Raw genomic sequence first — 26,624 nt, forward strand, 5'->3', positions numbered from 1 at the left:
TGCAGGATCCATTCATAGCTTTGAGAAGTACGATACAGCTCATCAAGCAGGAAGAGAGTGGACCTAGTAGCGAACAGTGAAGAGACGGGGCCAGAAGCTGTGACTCGACCCCTGCATCTACGATTAGGAACAGTAAGGCTGTTCCTGTCTAGTGTGTGTACGGATGCATACATATGTATATGGAAGAGTGGGCATACATGTGTCCAACAACAATACTAATATCACCAGCACAACTATCACCATCCTCACCAGTGCCACCATCATGTGCATGTGTATATATGTGAATATATAACCTATAAAAATATAAATCAATCACACGGTGATACCTGAAACTGTGAAGCCAATGGAAAGATGATCACTCAAACAATCTCGTGGAAATCAATTTCAGGAATGATCTAAATAAAATTGAACAGAGATCACCTGCACAAGTCAATTGATGTACGAACCTTCATTTAGTACTAGTAGAGGAATGTTTGAAATTTGAAGCCGATTGGATATTCATTCTGAATTTATGATGAAATACCTCAGGTGGGACGAAAGCTGTAACTAGCAGATGGATGGCAGATTTTTAGATTTAGCTCAACTCACGAAATTTCAAAACACTGAAAAACGCGAATGTCCAAAAAAAAAAAAAAAATTGCAAATGAGTTAATTTTAAAACACACTATTATCCTGTAAGAAAAACATTTATTTTATATTTTTTAAGACAGTTCGATATCATGAAAAATCTAATAATTCCAAATTAAAAAGAAAAAATAATTGTGTTGACAAATTTACCCACTCAACTGAGACTCAAAGTTTGGTCATTTCAAAAATCCCTGACATTATCCTAACACCACCTCTTCAAGGGGGGCTCCTTGACGTGGGGAAGAGGCTCTTGGTCTAAGTAATTAGACCCTTTGGTTTCCTTTCTCAGACCGAACCTAATTACCTCCCAGTCTTCCCTTCCCTATCCTCCCCATCCCCCCTTTTTACCCCTTTCCTCCCATCTCCCAGCCCTCCCTTTCACCGTCCCGTTTCTAGGTACGGGGAAGTGAGTCGGGGTTAATTCCACTATGTAAGGTTCCGTGGGTGTGATGTAGTTTGCCGTGGAATCTGGATTGTCTGGAGGCGCCCTGCTCCCTTCCCGCATTTCTGAGAGGTGAGCATGGTGTCCTGCAGGTGACGGGTGTATCTCTAGAGGCTGCTTGTCGGTTCTAGGAGGTGGCAGCCGAAAGAGGTATGCTTTGTGGTGGGTTGCCTGCCGCCCTCTCTTTTGTGTGCCGAGGTGGCTCGGTAGATGTGAGGGTGCTATCCCTGAGCACAGGTTTACTGGCGTGAAGGGTAGGGTATGGCATGGGTTCCACACTGATCTGCACTGCTCGCAGTCTCGAGGTCCCCTTGGATGAGATGGGGAACTTACAGCCCTCTCATGCCTTCTAGTGACTGTCCCTCTGCTGTCCCTCTTCTTTTTCTTTTTTTTTCTTTCCTTCTTTCTTCTTCTCTTTATAATAATAAGAAGTACCATCATCATCATGGAATCTTCGTTCCGTGGTAACCCTCCTCCTCCAAGGTCCCTTTTTGTTACCACATCCTGTTCTGACCCGGCTTCATTATTGGACCATTTTCCAGACTTTACTCATATCCCTGTACCTTCTGCTGGTGATGCATCGTCACCTACTCCAGGTACTGAGGCTTCACCCATTTCTTCTAGTGCCTCTGCCTCTTGCATGCCTCTAACTAAGCATCCAGCATCCTGCAGAACTACGCCTCAACGTGTCAGACCATTTGCAGACAACGGTTCTTCGATGTTTGCTCATTCTAACCAGAAACGACCTATGTAACACCCACTTTCTTTATGTACCATGTTTACAAATATGCAGGGACCAAATTGTTTTCCCTACAACCGACATTCCCAACTGATTGTCTTTCAGACCATAGTATTGGTAAAGCTCTTTTACAACACGTTGGGCAAAATATATCCTTTCACGCTCTTCAAAGCGGTGCTTGCATCGTTACAGTTCAGAATGCAGAACAAGCTCATGATCTTTCCCATCTTATGTCCATTGATAACATTCCAGTTACAGTTCACATAGATGCTACTCTCAATTCTTGCAGTTGCAGGGTGGTTTTACCACGTACCATTGTACAGAGTGATTTTCTGTCTTGCATTAATGATATTTTGGAGCAATTAGCCCTTCAGGACCTTCCAATCCTCAAAGTGGATACATATGTCCTGCCCGCTCGTGGGTGGAGGCGTTTTTCCCAGTAACATCGCCCGCTTAACATTTGACTACCGTGAACTCCAGTCCTCCGTTTATATCGCCAATAGGTCCGTAAAGTGGTCCCTACTCCCCAACAGTGTCGAAATTGCTGGCGCTTTGGACACCCTGCTAAATATTGCAGATCTGTGAAGGAATGCCAGGTCTGCGGTGCCGTGGATAATGCTGATACATCTTGCAGTCTTTCTCCCCCAGTTGTCTCAAATGCAGTGAACCTCGTCCTTTTTTTTCCTGTTGTCTTAAGGAGAGCGAAGGTCTTATTTATGCTCTGGCTGTCTCTCGGCTCCGCCTTCTGGGGAATCTTCCTCATGTCCCTTATTCTCGAGTAGCTAGAAGTCCTCCAACCTTGGTGGTTCCCTGCCTACCAGCTCCTGCAGTGTCGTATCTTCCAGGGTCATCCCCCGTCTCTAATTCTTTTGCAGTTTTACCCTCTGAAACCTCCACCTCCTTACCTATTCCTACCTCTACTTCTTCTCGCCTGCTAGTTTCTCAGTCTGCAAGACCTAGCACGCCTACATTATCTCCATGCCTATCACCTGTGAAGCCGAACTTGTCTCAAAAGCCAAAGTCTCTTTGCATTCCTCCGGTGCTTACAATTCCCCAACAGTTTTCCTTTTTGGCTTCAGTGCCTAGTTCTCAACCCATTTCTAACTCTCACACGAAGGTGGAGGTTCACCTCCCCTCGTATGGTTCCCTCTTCTCCTGGTCCCCCACAGACTCCTTCCTCTCCTGTTCCACTGCAGATCTCTCCAGGTTCATACTCCCCTCCCATCTCAGACCTCTTTGGTTCCCTCCATAGCCTACTCTACCTCACCTGTCTCTGAAGTCATGGTATCAGCATCTTCCTTATCTGCTGAGACACTTGACGCTATCTCCAACTATATTGTGGAGATGAAACCTTGGATGGACACCGATGCGCCTCCTTCTACACCTTATTTTTCACGATCCTCACATCAATCTTTTCCTTCACAGTATTCTGATTCCTCCTTCCCAATACACTTTTCGTTGTCTCCACACATTGACTTTACTGACCCTGATAGTCCATAGAATTTATCGTTTCTCATTGTTAGCATACCTGTCTTTGTGAATAATGACTTATTTACAATGGAATATTTATAGCCTCAGGGGTAATCGGGGAGAGCTTCAAGTGTTGCTCTCCCAGTTTTCCCCAGTATGTGTCAGGTTACAAGAGCTCAGAGTTCGTTCTGCTGTTATTCGTTCCGTTTTGGGCTGTGTTGATACATTATTCAGATCCCTTTCCTGATGAATTATTTAAAGGGAGTGCTTATGTGCGTTAGAATACCATATCAACAGGTCTTTGTTCGCTCTCTGCTGCATTATACTGCAGCCCGTATTTATTTGCACAGATGGTATACAGTTTGCTCTCTATATCTCTCCTCTTCCTGTGCATTCTGTATCTCGGATATTGCATTCTTGATCTCTTCTTTGCCGCCGCCCATCTTGTTGTTGGGTGATTTTAATGCTTATCGTCATCTCTGGGGAGGGTCCCACTGACTCTTGAGGTGATCACTAGGAGACTCTTCTCACTTCTCATCCTCATGTTTTAAATTCGGGTGCTCTGACCCATTTTGACTTTCACACTCAGTCTCTCTCTTGCAGTGATCTTTCTATCTGTTCCTCGTCAATCGCACTTAATTACACTAGGTCTGTTCTCCCGGATTTGTACGACAGTGATCACTTTCCTATTTTTCTCTCCTCTACTATGTATTCCCGACCACCTTGTAGCCCCCATTGGCAATTTGAACAAGCATATTCACTGGGGCTTATACTCTCATCTTACCACTTCTTTGTCCTCTATTGATTGAGGACCCTTCTTTGTCCTCTATTGATGAGCTGGTGCAAGAGTTTTCGATCTTAGTTTTGACTGCAGCATCACGTTCTATTCCTCAAACCTCAGGTAGGCATTCTCAGACAGGCGTGCCTTGGTGGTCTCCTGCATGTGCCTGTGCAGTGCATTTGAAACGTGCTCCGTAGGGCTATTATCGATATAATCGGACCTCAGATCGTCTTTTGGATTTGAAGTGGGCAAGGGCAGTCGCTCGCCGCATCGTACACACTTGTTGGCAAGACTACGTGTCTAGTATTCCCTCGACTTTCCCTATGTCTGGAGTTTGGAAGAAGGTACGGATGTTGTGTGGCAAGTACATTCCAGACCAAGCTCCCGTTTTGCAATTGTTGGGGTTTGTATTGCGGAACCTCTTGAAGTTGCCACAGAAATCGGGAACTATCTTGTCGGCGACTCCCAAGGGCTTCACCTCTTTTCCTCATTTCACGTGTCTAAGTCTACCAAGAAGCAATTGCTCTTGGCAGCTGGACCTGATGATATTCATATCAGTATGCTACAAACCATACCACAGGCGGGGATAGAACCCGCGATCAGAGAGTCTCAAAACTGGAGTTTTTTTACTCTCTGATCGTGGGTTCTATCCCCGCCCGTGGTATGGTTTGTTTGCAATCGTGTCATTACGATTTCGTGAGTCAGTATGCTACAACATCTGCATTCTATGGCCCTTAGTCCTTTTGCGTCTTTTCAATCTTATTTGGGCGCAAGGGGTTCTCCCTTAACAATGGAAATCTGCCATCATACTACTGTCTCGCAAACCAGGCACCTCGGGGCTTGATACCTCTCACTGTCGTCCCATTGCCCTGACCAGTGTAGTTTGCATGTTGATGGAACGATAGGTGAATACACCTCTAATACGGTATTTGGAGACTCACAATAGTCTTTGCCCTCTCCAATATGGCTTTCACAAGGGGCTGCTCCACTTCTGATCCCTTTCTCCACTTAGATACGTATGTGTGAAATGCCTTTGCTAACAAACGCTCCATCCAAGCAGTCTTTTTTGATCTTGAGAAGTCATATGGCACCACTTGGATGTATAACATTTTAGCCTAAGCCCACTCCTTAGGCCTCCACGGTAATCTACCAACCTTGCTTGCTGCTTTCTTATCAGACAGACATTTTCGTTTCCGTTATAGCTCCTCGCTTTCCTCAGACTTTGTTCAGGCCGAGGGTGTCCCACAAGGTTGTGTTCTTAGCACTATCTTTTTTCTCTTGGCTATAAATGACCTACCTTCCGTTCTTCCATTGCATATTTGGTCGTCACTTTATGTTGATGACTTCGCTATAGCTTACGTAGGCGCTGACTGTCACCTGGTAGTGGCCTCAGTTCAGGATGCGATTGACCGAGTGTCCCATTGGGTCACTTCTAATGGATTTAAATTTTCTAGTATAACCCATTTCATGACCTTCACTAGACGTCCTCTTATCCATGATATTCCATTGTATTTGCTTGGCTCACGTATTCCAGAATGTCATTCGGTCAAGTTTCTTGGCTTCTCTTCGATTGCCGGTTGACATGGAAACCGCACATTTCCTCTTTAAGGCAGCTTGCCATGGTCGGCTGAATCTTCTCAAAATTTTTGCGCATCGTTCACTGGGAGCCAGACTCTCCCAAATTTGCATTCCACTCTAGTATTTTCCAAGCTGGATTATGGCGACCAAATCTATTCTGTGGCTTCTCCTATAACTCTTCCTTAGTTAGAACCGCTTCATCATCAGACACTACATTTATGCCTTGGTGCATTTCGTTCATCCCCTGTTAAAAACTTCTATGCTTAGCTAATCTTCGTGATGCTCATTGCCTTCATTACTGTGTCCGCTCTCATGACTTTTGTCTTCCTTCTAAGTACAGGCTGGTCTCAGACGTTAGTAGATGCCCATTATTTGTTGGCGCCCCTACTTACTACGACAGTTTTCTCTTCATCTTCACTCACTTCAGTCTTCTCTCGGTTGCCTCTTTTGTATGTTCATTTAAAGTCTGCTTTTTTCCTTTTCCCTTGGGAGGTTCCGATGGTTCATGTTTATTCTTCCGTACTGCCGTGCGCCTAAGCTCTCCTTCCTACGACTGCTTCTCACTCTCTTTTTCGTGATCACTTCCGGTAGCATGCTCATGGCGTTGCTGTTTACGTAGATGGTTCTAAATCTTCTGACAGTGTTGGGTTCGCGGCGGTGTTTCCTGACGATGTTGTCCGAGGCCATTTGTTACACTCGGCTAGCATTTTTGCCGCCGAGTTGTATGCCATCCTCACAGCGCTTCTCCGTATTACATATATATCTCCTTCGACGTTTGTGATAATTTCTGATTCCCTCGGCGCTTTACAAGCCTTTAATCAATTTGATTCCCTTCATCCATTGGTCCTTCATAGTCAGCTATGGTGGCACCGTGTAGCTAGCAAAAACGAAGACATCGTTTTCTATTGAGTCCCTGGACAGGATGTGCGGGGAAATGAACAGGCAGATGCTGCTGAGCGGTCAGCAGTACATGATCTTCCGGTTTCCTATAGAGGTATTCCGTTCAGGGATTATTTTCTAGTCATCTCTGCCCGTCTCGCGGCCGTTGGCAACAACGGTGGTCGGACATGCACCATAACAAATTGCACTCAAACAGCTTTTAGGTTTGATGCCATCTATGATTGGTCCTGTGGACCAATCATATGTAATCCTTTCACATTTTATTGTGATCTCCTCTTATTTCTTGCTGTCTTGTGTTCTCGTCATATGTTTAAATACTATAATATTATTTTATTTTAATATAAAGAGCCCAAAATCAGAGGAGTGTATTGATCATATGCTCCCAGTTTGTCTTATTAACTTGTGTTCTTATACTGTGCTCTCATTTTGTGTTCTCTTTAACTTTTCTTACGATCTTCTGCTGTTATCTTGTGCTCTAATCGTCTTTAATTATTCGTTCACTATTTGTGCTGTTGTGCCGTGCTCTTGAACACCAATCTTGTGTCGTGCTGTTGTGCCATGCTCTTGAGCACCAATCTTGTGTCGTGCTGTTGTGCCATACTCTTGAGCACCAATCTTGTGTCGTGCTGTTGTGCCATGCTCTTGAGCACCAATCTTGTGTCGTGGTGTGCTCTTGAGCACCAATCTTGTGTCGTGCCATGCTCTTAAGAACATAAGAACATAAGAAAGAAGGAACACTGCAACAGGCCTACTGACCCATGGGGAGCAGGTCCATGTTGTCCTCCCAGATTAGACCAATGACCCACCACCTGGCTTATCCCAATGACCCACCCAATCTGGTCATCCCCACTCAAGGATGGAGCACTGTACCAGACCCAGCAGCACAAGCCAGTCAGGTCCAACTCACACCCACCCACACCCACTCATGTATTTATCTAACCTATTTTTAAAACTACACAACGTTTTAGCCTCAATAACTGTACTCGGGAGTTTGTTCCACTCATCCACAACTCTATTACCAAACTAGTACTTACCTATATAATTCCTGAATCTGAATTTTTCCAACTTGAAACCATTGCTGCGAGTCCTGTCTTGGCTGGAAATTTTCAGCACACTATTTACATCCCCTTTATTTATTCCTGTTATCCATTTATACACCTCGATCATATCCCCCCTAATACTATGCCTTTCGAAAGAGTGCAGATTCAGGGCCTTCAGTCTATCCTCATAGGGAAGATTTCTGATACATGGGATCATCTTTGTCATCCTCCTCTGTACGTTTTCCAGAGCATTTATATCCATTCTGTAATACGGTGACCAGAACTGAGAAGCATAGTCTAAATGAGGTCTAACCAAGGATATATAGAGTTGAAGAACAATCTGAGGACTTCTATTATTTATACTTCTAGATATGAAGCCAAGAATTCTGTTAGCTTTATTGCGAACACTAATGCACTGTTGTCTTGGTTTTAGGTTACTGCTAACCAGAACTCCTAAATCCTTTTCGCAATCGGTAGTATTAAGATCTACATTACTTAGTTTATATGTGGCATGGTTATTTAACTGTCCAACATTTAGAACTTTGCATTTGTCAATATTAAACTGCATCTGCCACTTCTCCGACCATTGCGTCAGTCTATTCAAATCATCCTGGAGTGCTTTAATGTCCTCATTAGAATGAACTGGACGGCCTATTTTGGTGTCATCAGCAAATTTACTTATGTCGCTATTTATTCCCTCATCTATGTCGTTTATGTAAATTGTGAACAACAACGGGCCCAACACTGACCCCTGAGGAACACCGCTTGTGATGTACCCCCATTCTGATTTCTCCCCATTTATGCAAACTCTCTGCTGTCTATTTGTCAGCCGTCCCTCTACCCAGGAAAAAAATTCTCCTCCTATTCTGTGTGCCCTAAGTTTCCTCAATAGCCTCTGGTGTGGAACTCTATCGAAAGCCTTACTGAAGTCCATAAACACAATATCATATTCATTGCCATGATCTACCTCCTCAAACACCTTAGTGAAAAAAGTTAGTAAATTCGTGTTGAGAATCATTAATCAATCTGTGCCTGTCAAGATGTCTACAATTGCTTCGGCAATTATTGATTCCATAAATTTTTCCCACTATGGAGGTAAGGCTTATTGGTCTATAGTTCGAAGCCAAGGACATGTCACCTGCCTTGTAAATAGGTATTACATTTGCCATTTTCCACTTATCAGGCATTATGCCAGTTTGTAGTGATATGTTAAAAAGATTAGCCAAAGGTATGCTAAGTTCCTCTTTACATTCCTTTAACACCCTTGCAAACAGTTCATCAGGACCTGGGGATTTGTTAGGTTTTAGTTTCTCTATTTGTCTGAAGATCATGTTACTAGTTACCGCAATCGTACATAGTTTATCATCATCCTGTTCTACGTAATTTATTATTTCAGGAATATCGCTAGTATTTTTCTGGGCGAAAACTGAGAGGAAGTAGGTATTTAGAATTTCACACATATCCTTATCACTGTCAGTGATCTGACCAGAGTTACTCTTAAGTGGGCCAATCTTGTCCCTAATCTTACTTCTGTATACCTGAAAGAACCCTTTTGGGTTAGTCTTTGAATCCCTTGCGACCTTAGCCTCATAATCTCTTTTTGCTTTTCTTATTCCTTTCTTTATTTCTCTCTTTAATTGAATATATTGATTTCTTAACTGCCCATCCCCTCTTTTGATACGCCTATATATGCCTCTCTTTTGACCAATGAGATGTTTTAATCTATTGTTCATCCATTTGGAATAATTTTTGTTAGATATAATTTCTCTACTCGGAACAAAAGTTGTCTTGGCAGCTAGAACTATGCTCTGAAAAACTTCATATTGGCAACCAAGATCACCTACCTGACCCATAGTTAGAACATCCCAATTTAGCTCACCCAAGTAATTTTTCAGTCCCATGAAGTCGGCCAAGCGATCATCTGGGACAGAGATTTGATTGCAGTTATCTGGGTAATTCCATGATATATTGAAACTAAGTGATTTGTGATCACTGTCCCAAAGCTCATCATTAACCTCAAGATTATTAATTAGTGAATCTTTGTTGGGAAGAACCAAGTCAAGCAGATTGTTTCCTCTAGTTGGTTCTGTTACAACCTGTTCTAAAAAGCAATCCTGAATCATATCAAGAAAGTCACTACACTCAAGATTTCCTGTCATATTGTTCCAATCAATTTGTCTAAAGTTAAAATCTCCCATTATCACAACATTTTGTATATCTAGATGCCTTATGAATTTCGTCCCATAACAGCTTACTGCACTCCCTTTCATGGTTTGGGGGCCTATAAATCACACCCAAAATTAATTTGTCACGACCCTCGAGAAACTGAAGCCAAACCGATTCTGTGTTCGATGTTTCTAATCTTACATCATGTCTAAGACAACAATTTAAATGTTCTCTGACATACACCGCCACACCACCATTCTTCCTGTTGACCCTATCAGTGTGGAATAGTTTATAACCCTGTATGTTGCATTCAGAGGGCATTTCTCTATCTTTCAGGTTGAACCAGGTCTCTGTTATACCAATAATATCTATATTGCCTACACTTGCAAGTAATTTTAGCTCATCTATCTTATTTCTTAGACTCCTACTATTTGTATAGTAAACCTTAATGGAGCTAGTCACTCGTTGCCCTCTACTATCTCTCTCTGTTTGTTGATCAATTGATTTGCCATTTCTACAAACTTTATTTTGAATATTGTCTTTTAAACATATCCCTGAGGTATCCCGGTAATAACTGCTGTTTTTAACCCTAATGCTGCAGCCTGATTCTTTCCCACAAACACCCATACCTCTATAATCTATCAGTTTAAATTCCTAGACAAGTCATCAGTTACCCTCTCAATTGAATTGGCTAATGCAACCACTCCATCCCCAGAGAGATGAACCCCATCCCTTGCATACATATCACGTTTGTCAAAGAATAGGTCCCAGTTATCAATGAATGGGATTGCAAGTTCCTTGCAGTACCTGTCTAGCCAGCGATTTATACCAACTGCCCTAGACATCCATTCATTGCCCACTCCCTTTCTAGGCAAGATGCTACATATGACTGGGATCCCTCCCTTAGACCTAACTACTTCTATGGCTGACCTGTACTTATCCAGCAGCTCCTCTCTCCTGCCCTTCCTAATGTCATTACCCCAGCACTAAGACAGATAATGGGCTTGTTCCCATTACCTGCCATAATATTATCCAACCTGCTGACTATGTCACCAACACCAGCTCCAGGAAGACACACTCTCTGTCTGACCTTTCTTTCTCTGTTACAAAATGCACGGTCCATATATCTTACCTGAGAATTGCCTACTATTAAAATATTCTTACCTTGATTAGCAGGGGAATCAGTGGTACCTTCAACCTCACTAACCACTGAAGTACACTCGTCTTGGAGAACAGAGAATCGATTTCCTACCTTCACATCTTCTCTATTAACTCTCCGCATCTTCCTTCTTCCTGAACTGTGAACCACTTGCCACTTAAAGCGGCTGCCACTATCACTGCTGGTGACCATTCCTTCCTTACCAGCTAAATTCTTCTCACACTCGCTCCCAAACTCATCTATGCGAAGCTTCAGCTTCCTATTTTCCTCCTGAAGAAGTAGAATCTCCTTCTTCAACACATGAACCTGGGATTCTAAAGCACTACAACAAGCCATGGTATGGGTAACAGCCCACGCTAACTCCCAAGAGCTTAGCGGTATGACCGCACTTGACCACTGACCTCAGCATACCAATCTTGTGTCGTGCTGTTGTTCCATGCTCTTGAACACCAATCTTATGTCGTGCTGTTGTGCCGTGCTCTTGAGCACCAATCTTGTGTTGTGGTGTGCTCTTGAGCACCAATCTTGTGTTGTGGTGTGCTCTTGAGCACCAATCTTGTGTCGTGCTGTTGTGCCGTGCTCTTGAGCACCAATCTTGTGTCGTGCTGCTGTGCCATGCTCTTGAGCACCAATCTTGTGTCGTGCTGTTGTGCCATGCTCTTGAGCACCAATCTTGTGTCGTGCTGTTGTGCCGTGCTCTTGAGCACCAATCTTGTGTCGTGCTGTTGTGCCATGCTCTTGAACACCAGTCTTGTGCCGTGCTCTTGAACACCAGTCTTGTGCCGTGCTCTTGAACACCAGTCTTGTGTCGTGCAGTTGTGCCGTGCTCTTGAGCACCAGTCTTGTGCCGTGCTCTTGAACAACAAGCTTGTGTCGTGTGGTTGTGCCATGCTCTTGAACGCCAATCTTGTTTCGTGCTGTTGTGCCGTGCTCTTGAACACGGCACAGCAGCTCTTACTTGGCTGTTTTTCTATTGCTTCCTTGTGTATAACATCTCTTGAAAATTAAGGGTAAAAATGATCTTCAATACTTGTTTCAACTTTCTAGTGTCAGTGCTCCATAAACTAAAAAAGTAACATAAATCCCCCAGAATTCTGCTAGTACAAAAGTTTCTTAATTGGATATTCGGTACGATTTAACTTCTGTGTAACTCACTGTCAATAAATCCAACCCTAAGTTTCTCCTCCCTTTCCTTCTTTAATAACCTCTTCCTCCATTTGTCTATTCCTTTATCTGCCTCTTTCTGTACTCCCTTTCTAACCACTATCTCAGTTTTATTGCTTTGACAATTAATGGCTGTTAGTTATGATCCTTTTCTATCCCCTCTATTGAATACCTTTCGTATCTTATTCAATCCATTGTTATATGATCAGTCTGTTTTTACTGTGTAGTTATCAGCGTTTCTCTATTTCACTGTGCTTTTATCCCATTCCTTCCTGTCTGTTGATCCCAATCTTTCTTTCACTCCGTTATACAATGTTCTCCATTGTCGTCTACCCTACGTTTTTTATACACATTTTCTCATTTTCTTATGAGGAGAGGCCTGTTTAAGTTGTGAGTACTCGTGTAGTGTTTCGCCTGCAGGTTAGGAGGCGGCAGAGGGGGGTGTCATGGAGCCTCCCTGTTTACTAATGTTTATTTGTTTTTACCACTAGTAGCACTGTGCTAGTGAGCTAATGTGAGTACTTAGTAAAGGTGTACTCGTGTTTGGCGATTTTTGTACGTAGTGGGTAAGTTATATGTTGTGTATGTTAGTTTACTATTAATATATTTTATTTTTATATATGTTAGTGTTTGTTCCCTTCCTGAAAATATAAATATTAACTATTTACTTAATGATTTTGTAAAGAAACAAGCTTGGCTCTGTTTCTTTATAAGGTGCAATAATTTACATGCTCCTAGGCAGGCTGTTTACCCCTAGGCGCCAGCATTTATATTTATGTAACGTAGTAAATACGTTAATACGTTACAGTTGTCTAGCTGAAGGCAAAGTCACTTGCCAACATGATGGCTATGTTGAATCATCCGACCACAAGGCTGTCTTTAAGACACCGAAGATTCCAACAGAATGAAGTGAAGAATGTACGTGTACAACCTGGCAGTGGGAAAGAGGAAATTGGCCAGCCCTTTGCTCTGAGCTCGTCACCTTATATTGAAATGCTCTGCTCCAAGGTGATTTTGACAACCAAGTGAATGTGTTTACTGAACACATTCTTAATCTCCAATAAGAAAACATCTCTCACCGGCAGTATGTGACGAAGCCTACGGATCAATCTTGGTTCGGCTTTCGTTATCGAGAGGTTGTTACACTTAAGTACAAGGCTTGGAGAAGGTGTAAGAGGCATCCTACTATGTATAACAGGATCCTGCACAGCCAAACCTGATGGTATATTTAAGAAGTTCAAAAGGGGGTCATCTCTAGATGGGAGGCTGATACAAAAAGAAAGCTGGCGTCAGATAGTGTGTGCTCCAAAATTTGGAGGTCCTTTGTCAAGGGCCGACAATGTTATTCACCTGATGAAATGTTTCCATCTCTAAATCGGCAAAATGGGACGATCTTTACTAGCAGTCCAGTCAGGAGAACAGGACGAACACTTTGGTGCCAAGATGAAAGTTCCTTATCCAACAAGTGAGTGTCCTTGCCTAGCCGCAAGAACTGTGTCAAAATTGTCAGTTGTGAGGATAAAGCATGATTAAGTATATCTTCATAAATAGCTAGACAAGGAAAGGCTGTTTGCTCATATATGGTGAGCCAAATATTGCTGAGATGTACGGACCAGCTATCATCTACTCAAACTAGCATCTGTAAGCAGCGTAAATGGCCTTCTCTGTGGAAAGAGGTAATTGTTGTCCTTGTTCACATAAATAAATGATCAAAGTGGAAATAAGCAACTACAGAATAATGTCACTCCTGTCAGTGACAAAATTCTTGAGACTAATCTCACGGCAGATGACAACGTTTTTTGACTGCCACTCGTTTCTTTGTGACCGCCAATATAGCTTCAGAAAAGGTCACTCTGCTGCTGATATGCTGGTAAACCTCTCCAATACATGACACCAATGGAGAAACCCAAGACAAGCTGTGTAGAAGCACTGGACATTATTGGTGCTTTCGACTGAGGATGGCACAGAGTCTCTTGCCAAAATGCAAGTACTAGGAATCGTTCGCTCTTCGTTATGCCTGCAAGGTAGATCTCGAAGAGTAGTTCTCAACGGGAGAGAATCAACATTTTTTCCCAGGGAAGTGTGTTTAGGCAATTGTTGTGGAACGTCTACTTTTGTGACCACCATCTTATTCCAGAATCCCATGCATATGTAAGGCGACTGTACTCCATGAGAGGGAATGCCAGATCTAAATTACATCAATCACCAGCTTTCAGCTACATCAGCCTGAGGAAAGCGATGGTCAGTCATATTTGCTCCTGAGAAAAATAAAATAATGATGGTCTCTAGGTACCATAATGGTAATGCTGGAGCACTGGTAAGAATGTATGGGAGTGTTGGTACCCTGGGACAAAATTGATATCCCAGGGGGTGAAATATGACGGCCAGAATGCTTTTTAGCACTTAGACGTATCTCGCATTTGCTTAACAGAAGAGATTGCAAGATTCTGTAAGAGGCACAAATACGCTCATACCTTGAGTATGCTCTACTTTCTTGGACTGCCTACCCCCTGTATTATCTGTGACTTCTTGACAGAATAGAGGAGAGCAAGACGGCTCATCTCTCGTCTGAACCCAGCCTTGACAGATCTGTCATTTCAGTAGAGCCTTCCAAACTATAGGACTGTGAGTAATCTTGCAGTTATGTACAAGGCCAATATTGTCTAACTACCCTACTTGGCTCCTCTCCGAATATAGGGAAAAGCGAGCTTCTACACAACAAGACGGGCAGCAAGCAGCAATGACACTCTGACTACCCTTCTCCAGAGCATCACTTCATTCTAAATCATTTATTCCTAGGATGACGAGAGTCATAAATAATAATTGTTTATTTCCTTGCGAAGCTTACAATGTATGGTTTACATAATATAAAATATTAATGACAAGGAAGGCCTCTAGCATGCCTAGGCATCAAGGAAAAAAAAGTCAGTTGCCCAAATGAAATCGTGGGCCTAAAGATGGCTCCAACATTTACTATTTTTATATTTCTCAGCAAGAGGCTTATAAATGAGCTGAAGTAACAGCTCTAAGCTTGTAAGTAAAGTTAGGAACCCTAAACCTATAAATCTTATAGAACCCTGTGTAAGAGAGAGAGAGAGAGAGAGAGAGAGAGAGAGAGAGAGAGAGAGAGAGAGAGAGAGAGAGATGAAAGAAATAATGTTATGGTGACCCAGGTGCATTCTTGACATTATTAAGATATAATATCCTTCCTGGGTCTAACAAAGCATATTCTGACGTGCCTCTAAAAGCCTATTGAGAAAATATTGTGAACATTCATCCACACAAAATATATAATGAAATGAGTTATAATGAAATGAATTATATTTAAATGAGTTATAATGAAATGAGTTATAGTAGCAGGAATTTTAGAGGGATTTTCGATAGTGTATACTCACCTTCTAGTTGAAGTTATAAGCGTATCTAGCATTTCTATTGAATCTCTAGTCACAGGTAATTACAGCTAGGAAACTAGCCCAACACTGCTGGCGGTTAGTGTTGTGACATGCCAGTGTTGTGACATATACTAGTGTTGTGACATATGTTAATGTTGTGGCATATTTTAATGTTGTGACATAGGTGACTGCTTTGCCACCTATTTCTTCTGTGGATGTTTACGAGGTAAGCTTAAGTATGTTATTCAGTGATGTACTTCGTCACTCATCTGCTGTAGTGACTGAGTGGGAGAAAATCCTGAATAAGGAGAGCACGGATATTATCACTCCCATGATATTAAAGAACACTTCATTGATCCGTCACTGGAAAACCTCAGAAAGGATGCTGTGACTGAGGACCAATTATAGGAACTGGATCATTTTTACTACTACAGCAACAATGTATTGATATATTAGTTTACTTCTCATTCTACTATGGCTGTGAAGCACTGTATTGTTTGCCTTTGCTTTTCCCTAGAGTAGTTAAGGAGTCAGCTCACGATAGTCCTCTTGGGGGATATCTCGGAATGAGAAAGATTCTGGGCAATCGAGCTAAAAATTTTATATGGCCTAAGATATGAGAATCAGTAACCTTACATGTTGAGAACTGCCAAACTTGGCATGTGATTGGCAGACAAAATTAGTGTCTAAAAAATTACACTTTTTGTTCCCTTACCTACTTTCAGAGAAAAATTTTCCCGACTTATTGGCTGTGTTGGCCCTCTATCTAGAATGTAACTTAACAACCCGTACCTACTTACTATAATGGATTATTCAACTCACAATCGTAAGGCTATTGCCATGGGAAGAATCAACACTCATTCAATAATTGTTCGTGCACTTGTACGATTCTTCTCACAGGAGAGACTGCCTGCAGATTTCAGTGAGATCAAGAATCAGACTTATCGTCTTTGCATCGGTAATTACCCACAGTCCCAAGGAACACTTGGATGCTTCCACCGGGCTATGATGTCTTTGATGCGAGCTTACTGTGCGGAATTTCCAAGGGATTGATATGAGGGAAAGCCATTATAATTGTTCGCTGTCAGAGAGAGTGAACAAGTCTTAGTTACAACACCTTTGAAATCGTTTATTGACACGCAGTTTATGGCCCTTGAATAATTAGAGAGCTGTGGCTGGTAAAAAATCTCCATCAGTTAGCACTACTGTTTTGATGCAGTAACATTATACAATGGCAAAAAAGTTTGTTCTAGAAAATACTTTGCTCGTGAGGTTTGTTGAATCGTTAAAAGTTGCCATAAACAGTCGGCAAATTGAATTACATAATTCGTACTCCTGATAAAGGAAATTCGGCTCATGTGTATCCTAAATCAACTAAAGGAATGTCATTGTGATATTTCCTATTACTTCAGGCTCTTCCTTTACAAAGTAAAGATAATATCGAGCTATCCGACACTAAGAGAAAATCATATGTTCGTCAAGAGAACTCCCGTACTTTACAGTGTCTAGACAAGCTGATGTTAAATCTTTTATCAAGCAGCCACTTGTATGACCAACCTTACAATCTGTCCAGATTCCTTGAAGAATTTCCCTGCTCTAATCTGTTTTCATTCTCCTTATTAGTTTTACATCATGAGCATACAGGATTATATTTGAGTCAATACTGTCTGGAACATCACTCACATAATTCAGAATTAGCACTGGTCCTAATACCGATTCTTGAGGAACCTCGATACAAACTCGTCTTCATCCTCTAAGATACTCTTTGATTCACCGTGGAACATTACCTGTTATTCTATTCTTAATCTCAAGCTTATGGGCCAGCCTCTTGTGCTGTGTAGTATCAAACACTTTCTTGTAGTCTAATAAAATGCATTCCACCCATTCCTCTCTCGTTTATCGCACATCTCTTACCTTGTCATAAACCTTCAACAAGTTAGTAAGACAAAACTTGATAAATTAGACACATGTGCAACTCTTGGGTATCTTTATTAAGGAAACGTTTCGCCACACAGTGGCTTCATCAGTCCATACGTAGGAGAAACTTGAAGAACAGGAGGAGAATGAGGTAATCAGTCCCTCAACCTTGAGTCGATGTGTTCAGTCCATCAATTATGAATAGAATACGGCATATGAGCGGAGAAGCAGCTTATAAACTGTATGGCAGGAGAGGTGCAGCAGTCATAGGTGGTGTCACATTTGTTCAATGTGGAAGTAGGTCGTGCCCAAGAATTAGGTAAGCGAAGAATTCCTAAGTATTAAGATCCCAAGAAGTTGCAGTGTCTGACAAATCTGTCAGACGCTGCAACTATGTCATTATCATGTCTTCCCTGGCCCTCCTGTCCTTCGGTCGGTTTCCCTTAACCTTTCTTCGTAGGACAATCCCCTTAGCTCTGGAACTAGTTTTGTTGCAAACCTTTGCACTTTCACTAATTTCTTGACGTGCTTGACCAGGTGTGGATTCCAAATTGGTGCTGCATACTCCAGGGTATACAGAGTCTTGAACGATTCCTTACTGAGGCATCGGAACGCTATTCTTAGGTTTGCCATTTATCTGGCAAACCTATCAGATGTGCTCGGTATTATACTTACCCCATGATCTTTTTCCTTGAGTGAGGTTTGCAGACTTTGGCCACCTAGATTACTTTGTCTGCTGTCTTCTTTGCCCTTCCCCGAGTTTCATGACTTTAAATTTGGCAGGGTTAAATTCAAGGAGCCAGTTGCTGGACAGACCTTGTAGCCTGTCCAGGTCTCTCTGTAGTCGTGATGAATGGTTTGAAAAACCGACAAGTTGAAGATTGAGACACTTATGCAGCATATGGGAATCTTTATTCAGGAAACGTTTCGCCACACAGTGGCTTCATCAGTCCAATACAAAGAGGAAGGCGTAAGGAGAGGAGGAGTATGAGGTAATCAGTCCCTCAGCCTGGAGTCGATGTGTTCAGTCCATCAATCTTGTAGAATGTACATTCTACAAGATTGATGGACTACATTCTACAAGATTGATGGACTGAACACATCGACTCCAGGCTGAGGGACTGATTACCTCATACTCCTCCTCTCCTTACGCCTTCCTCTTTGTATTGGACTGATGAAGCCACTGTGTGGCGAAACGTTTCCTGAATAAAGATTCCCATATGCTGCATAAGTGTCTCAATCTTCTCTCTGTAGTCCTGCCTGATCCTCGACCGATTTAATTCTCCTCATTAACTTCACATCTGAGAACAAGGAGACTTTTGAGTCTATCCCTTCCGTTATGTCATTCACATGTGCGTGTGCGTGTGTGTGAGTGTGTGTGCGCGTGTGTTTACTAAATTGTTTCCGTCGTGACTTTAAATCAGGAAAATAATACAATTTTCTGTCATAGACAATCCTGTCCATTCCCTGGTTTGCTGACCGCAACTTGTGATATATTTTGCCAACATGACCGTACAACACATCCAGAAGCGAAGCCAAAAACTTTTATGCAGTTTTCCTAACAGTTTTGGTACCGAGTCAGCATGCTAACCCTTCTCAATGTTCTTCGTAAATTGGTCGGTCGCGGGTGGCTGACTACAAGGGAAGAGCTGGAGAGATTTGCTGCTTTGTCCTCCAGTTTATTTCTCATTCTCTTTCCGTGCTGATTGATCAGTATCTTACTTCCATCTCGTTCTCTCAGCATTTTCATATTTCTTGATCTTTTATTATATTTCATTGCATAATATAAGTCTGTTGCATCGTTGCTATTTTAGAGTCGTCATCTTGTTCTGAACTTGTTTCCTAAAACCACTACATTTCATTTTCTGAAGTTTCCGTTTTTCTTTATCTCGTCCATTACTTTCATCTCGAACACAGTTTTATAAACCAAATTTAGATAATTTATTAATACACACACACACACATACACACACACATACACACACACACACACACACACACACACACACACACACACACACACACACATTGGCGAGAGTAACAGCACTGTACAGCGCTTGTGAATCTTTATTAGTTTTTGGCCCACCAAGGTCATTACAAGTATCACCGAAAGTTATCAGTGACAGTGAACCCGAGAAGTGATAAAAAAGCTGAGAGAGAGAGAGAGAGAGAGAGAGAGAGAGAGAGAGAGAGAGGCCAGAGGCCTAGTGTGAGTGTAGGTGGTATTGCTACAAGCCAACATCAGCAAATCCAACCAGAATAAGTGTGATCCAAGCCAGAGAGATAAGAGGTAAGGATAGATGAGTTAGTGAATAATAAAACAATCATAGAGTGAGGGGAAAGAAAAGGGTAAAAAATAAATTGAAGGGAAAATATCCAGTATTATAGGAACTCTGGTGCTTTTCCCGAAAAGAGTTTGTTCAATATGAGGTTCAATTGTTCACGTGATAGCATAGTGAAATCCTAGAGTGGCATTTGAAGCACGGTTGATGTGAATTTAATAAATATAGTGAAGAAGAAATGGAGAGGGAAGCAAGGGGCCAGGAGTGCCGCCACAACGAGAATCATCATGCAGCCACAAATGAGCGGGGATCTAGATGACACCTGAAGACGTCAAGTACAAATCACTTTCTTGTGGTTGCATATGAGATTGGCATCTGGTCCTGCATCACTGATAGCTAGGGGTCATAACTCCTGCTCTGGAGAGTGGGATATTTAGTAAGGGAGAGAAACTGGGAAGGGACTTAAGTGGTGGTACCACATGCTAGGTCAACACACACATTAGCGAGTGCATGTACAGGCGCTAAGGTCAGACAAATATACTATCATAGCTGCTAAGTAAGTGTAGGAGCAGGACAAGAAGGTTTTTGGAACTGACAGTAACTTAACGCACACAGTGTGAACACACAAAGTGACACACACACACACACACACACACACACACACACACACAAGGGCCAGGAGGTGAGTCTGAACCCCAGCAACCACAATTAGGTGAGTACACACACACACACACACACACACACACACACACAAGGGCCAGGAGGTGAGTCTGAACCCCAGCAACCACAATTAGGTGAGTACACACACACACACACACACACACACACACACACACACACACACACACACACACACACACACACACACACACACACACACACGTATGCACAAGGGCCAGGAGGTGAGTCTGAACCCCAGCAACCACAATTAGGTGAGTACACACACACACACACACACACATACATATGCACAAGGGCCAGGAGGTGAGTCTGAACCCCAGCAACCACAATTAGGTGAGTACACACACACACACACACACACACACACACACACACACACACACATTATATATATATATATATATATATATATATATATATATATATATATATATATATATATATATATATATATATATATATATATATATATATATATGCACACACAGACCAATTGACACCTCACTGTGACTTGGAAGTCCCCTGCCCATTCCTCTCTCTCTCTCTCTCTCCCCTTTCTTTTCCTCTGTCACCCTTCGCAATTCCCCCGCTCTCTGTTTCCCCTTTCTCCCTCCCTCCCATTTCTCTCCCTCTACCCCCTTCCCACTCTTTCCCCACCTCCCCATCACTCTCCCTGTCCCCCTCCCTCCCTCTATCTCTCTCTCCTTTACAACTCCCCTACTTTCTTCTCATCCTCCTTCCCTCTCTCTTGCTCTCCCTCCCTCTCCCTCTCTCTCTTCCTCTACCCGTTTTTCTCTCTCTTCCTCTATCCCTCTTTCTCTCTCTTCCTCTACCCCTCTTTCTCTCCATATCTCTCTTTCTCTACCACTGTCTTCCTATCTTGTGTGCGCGCGCACACACGCGCGCGCACACACACACACACACACACACACACACACACACACACACACACACACACACACACACACACACCTACCTCCCCCTCTCCCTCCCCTTATTACTACCTCTCCTCCTCTCCCTTCCCCTATTTATACCTCTCCTTCACTCTGCCCTCTTTGCCTTTCCCCTGTCTCCCCCTCCCACTGTCTATTCCTCTCCCTCTCTCCCTCCATCCAACCACCTCCACACACCTACATACACACACACACACACACACACACACACACACACACACACACACACACACACAAATGACCACATGAAAACACAAAAAAAGGGTTGCTGAATAGCAGGACAGAGAGCCAGGAGAGTGGCAGATGAACCTTGGGGGAAGGATTGGGTGACAGAACTCATGAAAAGGGAAGAAGAGTGGGGAAGAAAGCTAGAAGAGCTTAGAAAGAAAATGGAGAGGTTATCTGTAGAGAACAGGAAATGGGAGCTACAAGCCACAGCAGCAGAAGCTAAGGTGCAAAGCTTAGAACAGGAACTGAAACAGCTTAAACAGTCCAAAGAACCAAAGAGCAATACGGGCATGACATTGGGAACTGCTACATCAGAGGCCCTATCCGATCACCATGGAGCCCAGAAAAAGACGTGGAGCACACACAGAACTAACGAAGGGACTGAAGAAAATGAAAGAGCCAAGCTATATGCAGAGGCCTTAACAGACCACAGCAGTGCCCATAAAAAGCTGAGAAGAGCAAATGACAGACCACTGAGCACAGGGACATCACAGAGAAAAGAAATTGAAGGAAGAAATGCTGCACAGGAGGCAACTAAATCGACTCAGGGGATGCACAGAGAAATGCAGTGGAAGGATTAAAGGAAGACGTCAGTATTTTATGCGCACCAGGAAGCTGAAGGGGAAACTTATGAAGAAGACAGGAAGAGATAAAAGCGATCAAGAGATCATGAGACCAACTGGAGAGGATGAGATGACCCAGTTGACAAATTTTCTGAGAATAGGAGGATTGTAAGAGGAAAAAAACGGTCAAAGTGATTTTTAATTCAGAAAGCATGACTAAGGGACATACCGATGTATCAGAGGGTGTACCTCGACCATGACAGAACACAAGAAGGCAGAAACTGAAAGTCAAGGAGACAAGAGAAGCAAAGACGGAGATGAGCAGGAGAACCCAGACACAGGAGAAAGAGCAAATACAACCTCCCTCTGAACCACCTGCAGAAGGACCTCAACCATGACAACCCCAATGCATCCAAACAATCTAACCCAAAACCCACACACTGTACCCACTGCCCCCACACCCACACACTCCACCCCAACAGAAAAACCCCATAGTTTCTCACTAGGTCTCCCATTCCCCCAACCCCAACGATCTCCCAAGACCACAGTTTTAGAAAAGAAGTTGAAGGTTATGTATACGAATGCAGATGTAATACCAAATAAATGTGAGGAGTAGCATGATAGAATCTACCACACATCATAAAATTTACAGAAACAAAACTTCCTACCCGGATATCAGATCCTGAGGAAAGGAAGGAGGAGCAGAGGGGGAGAAGAAGTTGCACTTCTCATTAAAAACCGATGGGGATTTGAGGATGTGATAGGAATGGACGAAATGGGTTAAAGGGATTATAAAGTAAGCATAATTCAGTCTGGGGAACATAAGGTAGTCGTTGCAGTGAGGCCAAGAGAAGAATATTTAGAGAGTGACAGAGCAATGGTGGATACACTACCTGAGCTGGCCAGAAGAGCTCACATGGGTAGAGCAAAGCTACTAGTCGTGTGTGATTTCAATCACAAGGAGACTAATTGGGAAAACCTGGAGCCACATGGGGGTCCCGGAACATGGATAGCCAAGTTGATGGATGTGTTACTGGAAAACCTCATGCATCAACTTGTTTACCTGGAGTTTACCTGGAGAGAGTTTCGGGGGTCAACGCCCCCGCGGCCCGGTCTGTGACCAGGCCTCCTGGTGGATCAGCGCCTGATCAACCAGGCTGTTGCTGCTGGCTGCACGCAAACCAACGTACGAGCCACAGCCCGGCTGATCAGGAACTGACTTTAGGTGCTTGTCCAGTGCCAGCTTGAAGACTGCCAGGGGTCTGTTGGTAATCCCCCTTATGTGTGCTGGGAGGCAGTTGAACAGTCTCGGGCCCCTGACACTTATTGTATGGTCTCTTAACGTGCTAGTGACACCCCTGCTTTTCATTGGGGGGATGGTGCATCGTCTGCCAAGTCTTTTGCTTTCGTAGTGAGTGATTTTCGTGTGCAAGTTCGGTACTAGTCCCTCTAGGATTTTCCAGGTGTATATAATCATGTATCTCTCCCTCCTGCGTTCCAGGGAATACAGGTTTAGAAACCTCAAGCGCTCCCAGTAATTGAGGTGTTTTATCTCCGTTATGCGCGCCGTGAAAGTTCTCTGTACATTTTCTAGGTCGGCAATTTCACCTGCCTTGAAAGGTGCTGTTAGAGTGCAGCAATATTCCAGCCTAGATAGAACAAGTGACCTGAAGAGTGTCATCATGGGCTTGGCCTCCCTAGTTTTGAAGGTTCTCATTATCCATCCTGTCATTTTTCTAGCAGATGCGATTGATACAATGTTATGGTCCTTGAAGGTGAGATCCTCTGACATAATCACTCCCAGGTCTTTGACGTTGGTGTTTCGCTCTATTTTGTGGCCAGAATTTGTTTTGTACTCTGATGAAGATTTAATTTCCTCATGTTTACCATATCTGAGTAATTGAAATTTCTCATCGTTGAACTTCATATTGTTTTCTGCAGCCCACTGAAAGATTTGGTTGATGTCCGCCTGGAGCCTTGCAGTGTCTGCAATGGAAGACACTGTCATGCAGATTCGGGTGTCATCTGCAAAGGAAGACACGGTGCTGTGGCTGACATCCTTGTCTATGTCGGATATGAGGATGAGGAACAAGATGGGAGCTAGTACTGTGCCTTGTGGAACAGAGCTTTTCACCGTAGCTGCCTCGGACTTTACTCTGTTGACGACTACTCTCTGTGTTCTGTTAGTGAGGAAATTATAGATCCATCGACCGACTTTTCCTGTTATTCCTTTAGCGCGCATTTTGTGCGCTATTACGCCATGGTCACACTTGTCGAAGGCTTTTGCAAAGTCTGTATATATTACATCTGCATTCTTTTTGTCTTCTAGTGCATTTAGGACCTTGTCATAGTGATCCAGTAGTTGAGACAGACAGGAGCGACCTGTTCTAAACCCATGTTGCCCTGGGTTGTGTAACTGATGGGTTTCTAGATGGGTGGTGATCTTGCTTCTTAGGACCCTTTCAAAGATTTTTATGATATGGGATGTTAGTGCTATTGGTCTGTAGTTCTTTGCTGTTGCTTTACTGCCCCCTTTGTGGAGTGGGGCTATGTCTGTTGTTTTTAGTAACTGAGGGACGACCCCCGTGTCCATGCTCCCTCTCCATAGGATGGAAAAGGCTCGTGATAGGGGCTTCTTGCAGTTCTTGATGAACACAGAGTTCCATGAGTCTGGCCCTGGGGCAGAGTGCATGGGCATGTCATTTATCGCCTGTTCGAAGTCATTTGGCGTCAGGATAACATCGGATAGGCTTGTGTTAATCAAATTTTGTGGCTCTCTCATAAAAAATTCATTTTGATCTTCGACTCTCAGTCTGGTTAGCGGCTTGCTAAAAACTGAGTCATATTGGGACTTGAGTAGCTCACTCATTTCCTTGTTGTCATCTGTGTAGGACCCATCTTGTTTAAGTAGGGGCCCAATACTGGACGTTGTTCTCGATTTTGATTTGGCATAGGAGAAGAAATACTTTGGGTTTCTTTCGATTTCATTTATGGCTTTTAGTTCTTCCCGCGATTCCTGACTCCTAAAGGATTCTTTTAGCTTAAGTTCGATGCTTGCTATTTCTCTGACCAGTGTCTCCCTGCGCATTTCAGATATATTGACCTCTTTTAGCCGCTCTGTTATTCTTTTCCGTCGCCTGTAAAGGGAGCGCCTGTCTCTTTCTATTTTACATCTACTCCTCCTTTTTCTTAGAGGAATAAGCCTTGTGCATACATCGAGTGCCACCGAGTTAATCTGTTCTAGGCATAAGTTTGGGTCTGTGTTGCTTAGTATATCTTCCCAGCTTATATCGGTTAGGACTTGGTTTACTTGGTCCCACTTTATGTTTTTGTTATTGAAGTTGAATTTGGTGAATGCTCCCTCGTGACTAGTCTCATTTTGTCGGTCTGGGGCTCCACGCATACATGTCTGAACCTCAATTATGTTGTGATCTGAGTATATTGTTTTTGATATGGTGAGATTTCTTATCAGATCATCATTGTTAGTGAAGATGAGGTCTAGTGTATTCTCCAGTCTAGTAGGCTCTATTATTTGCTGGTTTAAATTGAATTTTGTGCAGAGATTTAAAAGCTCGTGTGAGTGTGAGTTTTCATCAGAGCTGCCTCCTGGTGTTATTACTGCAACAATATTATTTGCTATATTCCTCCATTTTAGGTGCCTTAAGTTGAAATCCCCCAGGAGCAAGATGTTGGGTGCAGGAGCTGGAAGATTTTCCAGACAGTGGTCAATTTTTAACAGCTGTTCCTGGAATTGCTGGGATGTTGCATCCGGAGGCTTGTAGACTACCACAATGACTAGGTTTTGGTTCTCGACCTTTACTGCTAAAACTTCCACTACGTCATTTGAGGCATTAAGCAGTTCTGTGCAAACAAGTGACTCTGCAATATACAGGCCAACCCCCCCCTTTTGCCTGTTCACTCTGTCACATCTGTATAGGTTGTAACCTGGGATCCATATTTCGTTGTCCAAGTGATCCTTTATGTGGGTCTCAGTGAAAGCCGCGAACATTGCCTTTGCCTCTGCAAGCAGTCCACGGATGAAAGGTATTTTGTTGTTTGTTGCTGGCTTTAGACCCTGTATATTTGCAAAGAAGAATGTTATCGGACTGGTGGTATTGTTGGTACTGGGGGGGGATTTTTTTTCCGGCATTAGTATCTGTATCTGTATCTGTTAGTGACACTATGAGAGTTACGAGGACAAACCAGCGAGACTGGATTTCGTATTCACCCTGAGTAGTTCGGACATCGAGGGCATTACATATGAAAAGCCCCTCAGAGCTAGTTATCACGTGGTTCTGAGCTTTGAATCTTTGAATACGTAATAGAGTTACAAGTGGAATGGGTAACAGGAGTATGATGGGAGGAGCCAAACTACAAGAGGGGGACTGTGAAGGCTTACTCAGCCCTGTAACAACTTCAGTCAGTATTACCAAGGCTGGCTCCTCCTCAGGAAAATTAATGAATAGAAAAAGAAATAATAACAGACAATGATAAACACTTTATTATTTAGAAACAGAAAATGTAAAACAACAAAACATGAAT

This window comes from Cherax quadricarinatus, chromosome 63 (genome assembly GCF_038502225.1).
Source record: "Cherax quadricarinatus isolate ZL_2023a chromosome 63, ASM3850222v1, whole genome shotgun sequence".
Classification (NCBI taxonomy): Eukaryota; Metazoa; Arthropoda; class Malacostraca; order Decapoda; family Parastacidae; genus Cherax; species Cherax quadricarinatus.